The sequence below is a fragment of the Neovison vison genome, chromosome 5, assembly GCF_020171115.1.
Source record: "Neovison vison isolate M4711 chromosome 5, ASM_NN_V1, whole genome shotgun sequence".
Classification (NCBI taxonomy): Eukaryota; Metazoa; Chordata; class Mammalia; order Carnivora; family Mustelidae; genus Neogale; species Neogale vison.
Genome location: NC_058095.1, coordinates 69,001,884 through 69,012,278, shown reverse-complemented (window position 1 = coordinate 69,012,278; position 10,395 = coordinate 69,001,884).

Below are 10,395 nucleotides of genomic sequence, written 5' to 3'. Positions count from 1 at the left end.
CCCCGGACATAGGGCTACGGCACCATTTTGGAGATGAGGAGACTGAGGCACCAAGAAGTAAAGTAACTGGTCAGGCTCCCAGTGTGAGCCAGAGGTGGAGCCTGAGCGCTTCCCCCCTGGGAGGCAGGAGGGCCCTGGAGTCTGGCGGATATTCAGCTCACAGCTCCGCCCCGCACACACGCACTCACACACATGCACCCTGGGACTTTGGCCATGTCATCACCTTCCAAGCCTCGATTTTCCATCATCAAGTCATGGCTCGCTGCCCTGCACTGACTCCCGGGGAAGGCCTGGTCAGCCAGCGGCCTCTGCCCACCACCTTGCCCATTTATCCTCCCTGATGTCATGGAGCAGCGCCGTCCTCTCCGCTCATAGCCAGCGAGGTTAAAAATACACCCAAACGATGCTTCCATCGACTTCCCTCTGAGTTATGGGCTGAGGCCTGTGGCTGCCTCTGGCTCTGACTCCAGAGGCCACAGAGGAGACTGTGCACAGCCTGAGTGAGCCCGACCAGCCCACAGGGACGACCTCACCTTTCCTACCTGTGAAATGGGCTAGCAACGCCCCTCCCCAAAGGCGGCTCATGTCTGCATGTCTCTGGATGACGCGTCTGCAGTTGACTCCTCCGGTCCTGTCTGGTCCACCAGGCAAAGGCAAGTTACGAAGTGTGACTCAGGACAGGATAAAGGACATTAGGAATTCTGCCTCTGTGTCACTTCCTCAATATTCTTCAGGGCCTCAGCTGGAGAGACCCAAAGAGGAGTTGCAACATTTAGTAGAAGCAGTAAATCACAGCCGGAGGGTCCTCAGAGACGCTGGAGAGGAAATTGTGCCTTCTATAGCGCTCGGGCGGGGCTGAAGTTCTTGGAAATGTGAGGCCAGCGCGCCCGCCAACGCATGAGGTGGGGGTCCCCCTCACTCCCATCCTGAGAAAATAATTGGGAGTGTGTGAGGCCACACCAGCCTCCATAACGTCTCTACCCCACCTCCCCCAACACTCACACACCCTCGGTGACCCTCTCATCAGCTGCCTCCTTCCTCCCCGGATAAACCAATCCAGACTTTTTCAGCCAAGGGAAAAGTGCCCAGACTCCAGGGCTCTGCTGTCCTAATATTACGATAGCCATTTACATTTCAATTAACTGAAATTGAATTTAATAAAAATGCAGTTCCTCAGTCTCCCTAGCTGCATGCAGTTCCAGTGTTGGGGAGCCACGCGTGCCTTGTGACTCCCATCTTGGATGGCAGGGCTCTCTAGAGGACGAATCATGATTGGCCTGAACCGGCCACAGAATCCCACTCCCCATTGCCAGCGGTTGGGCTGTGGCTATCACATGACTTCTCAACAGCGAGGTGTGCGGGCAGCCTGGGCAGGATGGGCCTCTGGATACAAAGGGAGAGACCCAGGAGGAGCAGACTTTTCAGATGGTTGCCACCCACTTGCCTCCAGATTTTGCAGGCTAGTGTGAAAGGCTGCAGTGGCCAAAGCCAGGGTGACCATCTTGCAGCTGTCAGACAGTAAGCCTGAGAACACAAGTCAGCACACTGATGACCGAGGCTGAACTGAGGGATGGAAAGATATGGGGCTCCACTGAGCTCTGGAACCAGCTGCCTCCGAACTTCCCTTTATATGAACATTCGAGCCACTGTCATTGGGGATTCCTGTCACCTGCCACTAAACGCTTTCTGGGTGACAAAGTAGGAAATGATAGTTGCATTATATTTTCAGGCCTCTGGCTAAGTTGTTCCCTCTATGCCTCTCTTCACATCCGTCATGAAGCTGGAAGTGACCATTCTCTCCTCTGATCCCACACTGGTCCCTATTTGCCAGCCCTTGGTATCAGGCACTGGCAGAGTGAGGGCAGGGTCTATAGCCGTCTTCACGGAGTGGTATCCCCGGGCCCTACAAGAGTTCCTGGCAAGTAGCAGGTACTTGATTCATACTTGATGAATAAAAGAACAGATGCTTTATTTTAGCATCTCTACATGGTAAAGTTTACACTAAAGCTTGCAAAATGAAGGAGTGCATTTCTCACAGTTCTCAGAACTCGAGAAATTCAGAGCAGGCTGCCTACCCCTACCTCACACCATACACCCAAACATATTCCTAGTAAATGATAGTCAAATGCAGAAGCAAAGAGTTGACATTTGTATTTATTTCTTTAAAATTCTACGTGGAGTCCATTGACAGATGAATGGATAAATAAAATGTGGGGTATTCATACGATAGAATATTATTTCACCTTAGAAAGGAAGCAACTTCTGATGTAGCATCCTTCTGATGCTACAACATGGGTGAACTTTGAGGACTTATTATACTAAGTGGAATAAGCCAGTCACGAAAAGACAAATTATATGATTCCACTTATATAAAGCACCTAGAGTAGTCAAAGTCATAGAGACAGAAAATAGAATGGCTGTTGCCAGGGGCTGGGGGGAGGAGGGGGTGGGGAGTTGTCTAATGGGGACAGAGTTTCAGTTTTGCAGGATGAAAAGAGTTCTGGAGATCGGTTGCACAACAGTGTGAATATACCTAACTCTACAGAACTGTATACTTAAATTTTTGGTAAATTGTGTCACGATTAAAAAATGTTTAAATGACATGGAATATATAGCCAAAAGGATATATAAAATGACTGTGCCAGTTTAAACCAGAATGCTTTATGGATCCAGGTGGTGGGTATTATAGAGGGCATGGCTTGCATGGAGCACTGGGTGTGGTAAAAAATAATGAATACTGTTTTTCTGAAAATAAATAAATTGGGAAAAAAAAGTTAAAAAAATGTTTAAATGACATGGAATATATAGCCGAAAGGATATATAAAATGACTGTGCCAGTTTAAACCAGAATGCTAAGATGAACCAGTGGGAGCACCAGCCATCTGAAGAAACAGCACCTGAGACCTCTGACGTCCTGGGTGTCCCTGCCTGGTGTCACCCCGCCCTCCCCTGTAGAAGAAATGGCCCTTTAGAACACTGTTCATTTCCTTGCTTTCCCTTATTGTTTTGCTTAAACAATATAGAGCTCAGGTTTGCTCAATCTGAACGCTACATAAATGAAACAAAAAAGCAAATGCTGTATCTCTTCTGTTACTTCCTCTTCTCCCCGAATATTTTTGGGGTGAGGATTTTTACTGTTATGATTTGTTAAGCTTGCATATGTGTCACAGACTCTTTGGTACGCCTCATAAATTTCACAGTTACAAAATACAAACACAAAGCGCTAAATGTAAAGATTGAAGTTCTTTAAAAAATAAAGAAATCTAGGTGACTATTTTTGTCATCTTCAGATGAGGAAGGCCTTTCCAAGCATAACACCAAAGACAGAAATCACAAAAGAATCAGTTGACATGTTGGATGACAAAACAGTTTAAAATGTCTGTGGATAAAAACGCCCTGAGCAGAGTTACAAAGGCAAAACACAAACTGTGAACACTTATTAACAATACAGAAGACACGGAAAAGACCAATATCCCCATCGTACCAAGGGTCTTTCAGATTACATACGAAAGGGCGGAACACGCTCCCACACTGCTGGTCCAAATGGTGAGCGGGTTGGTGAGCGGGCGACATATGGCGGTATGTACCCAAAGTCTAAAGATGAGTGTGTACCCTTTACCCTGGAGTAGCCGCTGTAGGAGTTTCACCGGAGGGAACAGGCAGAGATGTACAGTACAATTCATGTATGAGATGTCCTTCACAATCATTTCTACAATCGGGGGAAAATGCAAGTGACCTAAATGTCAAACAACAGGGAATGGTTTGAACTATCAAAACCACTGAAGTTGTGTCTCGGAAAAATGTCTCCCTTCAGCAGGGCAATACCAGTTGAGATAAAAAGCAGGTTATACTCTGATAGACGGATGACTGGAACGCAAAATGGGACACCCAAGTGGGAACACGGTGGACGGTGTCTTCTATCCAACACAGAAATTATACTCTTAGACATTTACCCAAGAGAAATGAAAACATGACCACAAAAGCTTGGGTACACGTGTTCATGAGTTTTATTTTCAACAGTCAAAAACTGGAACTATCCCAAATGTCCATCACGTGATGCGCAGATAAACGCGGTGTACCCATACAATGGAGTACTGGTGCACAGTAACGAGGAACAGACTTTTGGCTGAATCTCTGAGACATCATGTTAAATGAATGCGTCGAGACACCAAAGGCTAGCTACAGTATAATTACATCTCTATGGCAGACTGGGACAGGCACAACTACAGTGATGGAAGACAAATCGGCGTTTGTCAGCAGCTGGGGGTCAGCATGGAGGTCAATTGCAAATTAGTAGGAGCAAATTGGGGGGATGAAGGAAGTGTCCTACATCTTGATTGTGGTGGTGGTTACACAGCTGTCTATGTTTATCAAACTCATCAAAATGTCGCTTAAAATTGGTGGATTTTATTGTCTATAAACTATTATATTTAGAGACAAATATTTTATTGTGTATAAATTATACCTCAATAAAGCTGATGTTTACCAGTTTTTCTGAGCGTGTTGTTAATAACACGGTGAGTAGGGTTTCAGTTTTGTGTAAAAAAATAGTAAGCTTCTAGTCTCAGGAGAGACTAAGATACGCTGTGGTAAGAGCTCCCCACAATCGTAACCAAACTGAGGTTTGCCTCATTCTCCTGTCCCAGTGTCCCATACACTGGAGGGCTGTGCAAGGCGGGTCTCCTCCACATGGTGCACCCAGCATCCAGCCAGCCGCCATCTTGTGGCTCCATCATTGGGACACATGACTTCCACAATTACCATCATCGGGGGGAAAGAGGTCGAAAGAGAGTTGCAGTTCTTACCTGTGTCACCCTGAAATTAATCCAGGTCACATCTGCTAGTAGTCTGAGGCCAGAACAAGTCACATGATCCCACTGCAATGGCAAGAAAGACTGGAAACGTGGATCTTCAGTGAGTGCTAGTTGTTTTTGCCCTAATATTCCAATTACCCCTTCCTCCCTCCTCCCTATACAGAACACGCACCCCTTCCTTAAGGGAAAACACTGATGTCCCGCCCCACCATTGCCTCCAGCTGACAGCGTAGGATCTGTGGGCAACACGCACTGGTCATCCTCTGTGTGGGGCTCCTCTTTGTCCAGAGCCTTTTGAACTAAAACCACAAGTCATATACTCCTTTCCACATATACACACTATCCTCCCAGTGCAATAGGGATCAGATAATCACAATAAGCATTCCCATTTGGAGTCCATCAAGACATTTCAAAATTCATCTAGAATTTCTAAGAAAAAAAACTTTGAGAATTTCAGAAAGCATGGCAACCTTGAGAACCTGCCAGGCACACTGTATAGCCCCTACCTTGTGGGTGAGAAGATTCTCGACTGAAGCCATGAGTCCTCTCTCTGACAAAATCTCCATGTCCAGGTTCCTCCACAGCCCCTCACTGTACCTTTTGGGGCTCTTTGTCCCCCCACCCCCCTCACTCTATTTTATCTTCCTTCTTGGCCATATCCGGAGTAAGCTTTCTCACTTTCTTGTCTGCTTCCTTTCTCCTAGAAGGGGTGAAAACTCAAACATTATTTCATTCCATCTAAAGTGTCAGATCATCAAAGGCTTTTGTAGGCCAGCCCTGGGATTTCATTCCCTTTAAATTTAATTATATTAAATGTATATAAATTAAATTATAATTAATTAAATTTAATTATATTCCCTTTAAAGCCTAGTAGGTGGGGCACACCTGGGTGAGTGACTCAGTCGGTTAAGCATCTGAATCTTGATTTCAGCTCAGGTCATGATCCCAAGGTCCTGGGACCAAGCCCACATTGGGATCCATGCTGGGCATGGAGCCTGATTGAGATTCTCTCTCTTCCCCTCCCCTCCCTCGCTTGTACATACGTGTGCACGCACATTCTCTCTCCCCCTCTAAAAACTTATTTCTTGGGGCACCTGGGTGGCTCAGTCGGTTAAGCATCTGCCTTCAGCTCATGATTCTAGGGTCCTGGGATAGAGCCCCACATCGTGTTCCCTGTACAGTGGGGACCCTGCTTTTCTCTCTGTGTGTGCCTTCCACGCCCCCTGCTTGTGCTCTCTCTGTCTCTGTCTGGCAAATGAATAAATAATCTCTTTTAAAAAAAACAATTAATTCTTGGGGTGCCTGGGTGGCTCAGTGGGTTAAACCCTCTGTCTTCAGCTCAGGTCATGATCTCAGGGTCCTGGGATCGAGCCTCACATCGGGCTCTCTGCTCAGCGGGGAGCCGGCTTCCTCCTCTCTCTGCCTGCCTCTCTGCCTACTTGTGATCTCTCTCTCTGTCAAATAAATAAATAAATAAAATCTTTTAAAAAATTTTAATTAATTCTTAACATTAATTAATTAAAACCCCAGCAGGCATCTGCTCTATCTGCCTCAGGTGTATTCTATGTGCTGAACTTCTTGACAAGAAAAAATTCTCACCCATATGCCTTTGCTTTATCACCTCTGGCCTTATTTCTCTCAATGGGATGGTTGACTCTGTCAGACACAAGACGTGGGAAGGCCACGTCCTACTGTAATATTGCCCCTCAGTCGCCTTAAGCAAAGGAGAGGTGTTGTGGGTTTTCGGGTCCAAAGCCCTTTAAACACCACTTCTGGCTGTTGGGCCTGGAGAAGCACCCAGAGTGTTACATCAGCCCGACTCTGTCCTGAACTTCGGATTTATACTGACTCCCGTCCATTCCTCTTGTGCTGATCTCTTCCTCGTAATCCTTGCCAAATGCAGCCAGCAGTAGCAAAGAAACGTTACCTGCATCTTCTGTTCCAACCTTTTCCCCCAGGAACCATAAATCCAGGACTTCCTTGTCGCTTCCAGATTGTCGTTGGAGACAGGTTTGTGAAATGTTTAACACAGATCTCCAACTTTCCAGTCTCTCATATCAGACTCCTTACTCACTGCCCCCCCACCAGAGCCCCCACTTTCAGGCCTTTGCAATGGCAGCATTTCTCCCTCATATCAATTTCTGTGTGAGTCAGAATAGGAGAGGTTGTGTTAATAACCCCCCAAAGTCCAATGGCTTACTGCTATAAAGGTTACTGTTTGCTCACATTTGGTCTGATAGGGTCGGGTGGGGGAATCCAGGATTCAGGGTTCCAGCCCCTTCCATCTTCGCTGAAGCTGTGTCTTCCAAGATGACCACAGCAGTGAATGAAAGAGACAGAAGGGCATGAATGAATGAAAAAGACAGAAAGAGATGGTCTTGGCTTCTTCAGCCCGGAAGTGATCAGAAGTGACCCATGCCTTGTGGAAGCTGGGAAGTCTCACCATGCACTCCCTAGAGTGGGTGAGCACAAATGACCACAGAAATATCTTAAGGGAGCAGAGCAGGCCCTGTGAACTCCCAGTACTGATAAGCTAAAAGTCCCTTTCAGGGTAGGACCACACAAAGAAGGATCTGCTGAAAGGAGAAGGCACATTGGGCATAACAGCGACAACAGGAACCACAAAATAGAAGCAAGAAAAAGAGAGAGAGAGAGAGAGAGAGTGTGGGGGGGGGAGAGAAGGTCTACATAGAGGGGAAGAGGGGTTACAAGACCTTTTTTTTTTTTTTTTAACATTTCGTAAACACAATGGAGGAGGGAACTCTAGAGCTACGAAGCTTAAAAGCAGATTCTGACCCCTCCCTCTTCTGGAAAGTTCAGAAAACTCCTTTCATATAAAAATGAAAATCAGAAAAAGATTGTCATTTAATTCTATACAAAGTTATCTTTGTGAAAATGGAATAACAGGCAATGTCATCACGAATAATGAGGGCACCCCCAAAATGTGTGCCCATAGAACACACTCAAGAACATAAAAAACATATCCTAACATTTAAAAACGAGTCAACAGAAATTTTCAAAGGAATAAAAGACACAAAAGAATAACAAGTAACAAATCAAAATGGAAAGACTGCAGAAAAGATGTGCTAGGACTGAGGGGAAAATTACAAATAAAAGAAAGTCCTCATTAGAGAATACAGCCCAAATTGAGAAGAACGCGAGAGCAAAGAAACACACCAGATTGACCTAAGGAAGATAAGTTGTGGGGCATCAGGAAAAAGGGGAGCGATAACTGGGATTCAAGAGAAAGTGTGTATGCGGAGAACAAGCAGAGAGAGCTAACATGTGTATAATAGAAGTCGCTGAAGAAAGTAATCAAAGCTGAACTCAATGTCCACACACCATAATTTAAAAAACAAAAACAAAAGAACAAACCAACAGCAGCAACAAAATCCTTTTCCTGAAATAACTGCCTTGAAACAACACTGGATACCTAGGAAGATTGGCCCAGAGTATCCACCAGAGAGACATATTGTATGGATGCCTCTGGGAATCTAGGCAAAAGGAAGACACAGTCACTTGGCAGGAAGTACAGGTCATCAGACTGACCTCCATCAACACTTCGTGCCAGAAGCAACTAGAAGGCTTGTTTACAAGGAGGGGACCAGAGCATGAGCCAAGGAGGGTAGATCCAGGTAAACTGATTCCCAAATATAAAGGTTAGAAATGGTCACCAACAAGACCCAAGGCTACTGTTCCTGTGGACACTCTGAGGATGCTCCCAGGAAAGAAGCTCAGACAACTGAAATGACCAGACAGACACGAACAAAAGTCGTGCGAGTTATACACAGACAGACCACATGGTTCCTTGGACAGTGAAGACCAAAAAATCGTTCTAAGAGCTCCAGGATGGTCTGAAGCAATGCAGCCAGCAGATATTTGAGGGAGCACGAGAAGAGCGCGTAAAATCTGGCGTGAGCTCGCTGACTGTCCTGCGGTTCATGTCAGCCTGTACAAGGTAGTAATTCAGATCAGATGCTGTGGGAGGAGGATCAGAGCAGGTTTCAGTATCGCTCGTAGTGGAGAACCAAGAGACAAAATAGAGGGGACGGAAAGTATTTCGTACAGAGCTGAGTAATAAAGGTAACAACGGGAGCAGATACAGGAACTTTCCTAAGGACCGAAAAGATAAAACCAAAGAGAGGCAGAAATAAAAATCATACTGAAAGACAATTTGTTTAAAAAAAAAAACACTGATCTAAATGTATCATAAAACAATATGACAGAACGGAGGCTAAACGTATTGATTATATGGTCTTAGCTCACCTATTAATAGAAAAAAGGTTTTTAGGTTGGCTAAGAAAGGAAACTCCAATACTATGCTCGAAATCTCTCTGGAGTGCTGGCCAGAACATGTAGTCTAGTGAGGGCCTGTGAGGTGGGGGAGAGTGTGGTACGCGCCATTGATCTAATCCAGAGGACTATACAAGCAGATAGGAGCTGGCTTATGTGAGAGAGACAAAAGGAAGAGTATTCCAATTATCCATTGTTCCATGACCACCCCTACGTTAGGCCTAGACAGTCGTTTCATTATTACATGATTTCGTGGGTCAGGAATTGAGGGCGGGTGGGCTGGGTGGCTTGTGCTTCCCTCCCCGCCAAGGCTGGTACATCTCACTCATTGGCATCCAATTAGAGGTGAGCTGGTCGGGAAGATCCAGGACGCCTTCGCCCACGTGACTGGGGTTTGGTGGAGCAGCTGGGAGGCTGAGCGTGGTGGAGACTGTGGGTCGTTGGGCTACACGTGACCTCTCCAGCCAAGGGTCTGGGAGCAGCGAGAGATCGTAGCAACAGGGTGTTGAGTGAGTTGGGTATAGACTCTGTGGCCTTGTACAACCCAGCTCAAAAGGTCTGAACATCACTTGTCCCCCACTCTGCCGGGGTCTGAAGCAGTCGCCAGTCACCCAGAGTCAAGGGGGAACACAGAGACCACACCTCTCAATGGCACGAATGTCCCAAAATTTCTGGCCATGTTTTCCAACTGCCACTAAGATTAAACCATATATTGTTTTAATGACAACCTACAGGGGAGAAACCCTCAGTAAGGGTCATTATCACAATGTACTGAAACATATGAAGTATCTTTGAACCCATGAGCTCATAATTATGTTTGTAATCCCTACTGGACCACCATTAGAAGACCAGAGTGATCAACTATGGCAGGGAATACGCAAGCATGTACTCTACCTTTCCTTTATAAACCGCACCACCAGGGAGTCAAATAGTAGAGGAAGCTGAGTTTCTCTCCATAGTAACATAGAAATAAATGAAGTAGTCACAACAGAATGAGAGCTCACCAGTTAGCAACCACTAATCCATTAGCAATCCGTCACTGACCGTCAGCAGCTGCTCTCGCCCCAGAGCCAGCAGGACTCAATGCCTCCTGCGAAAGGAACACAGAGCTCTCTATCAAGAGATCTTGCCAAAAAAAAAAATCCAACCTGAGTCTGACTGAGTGTCCAGACCCAGCTCCCAATCTGTAGGAAGTACACAACCTGTGCAGGACTTTCAATCCAGTTTCTTCAACAAATGAATTACCAGGAAAAACACACGGCAGGGCAAGCTGGGGATGAAACAGACT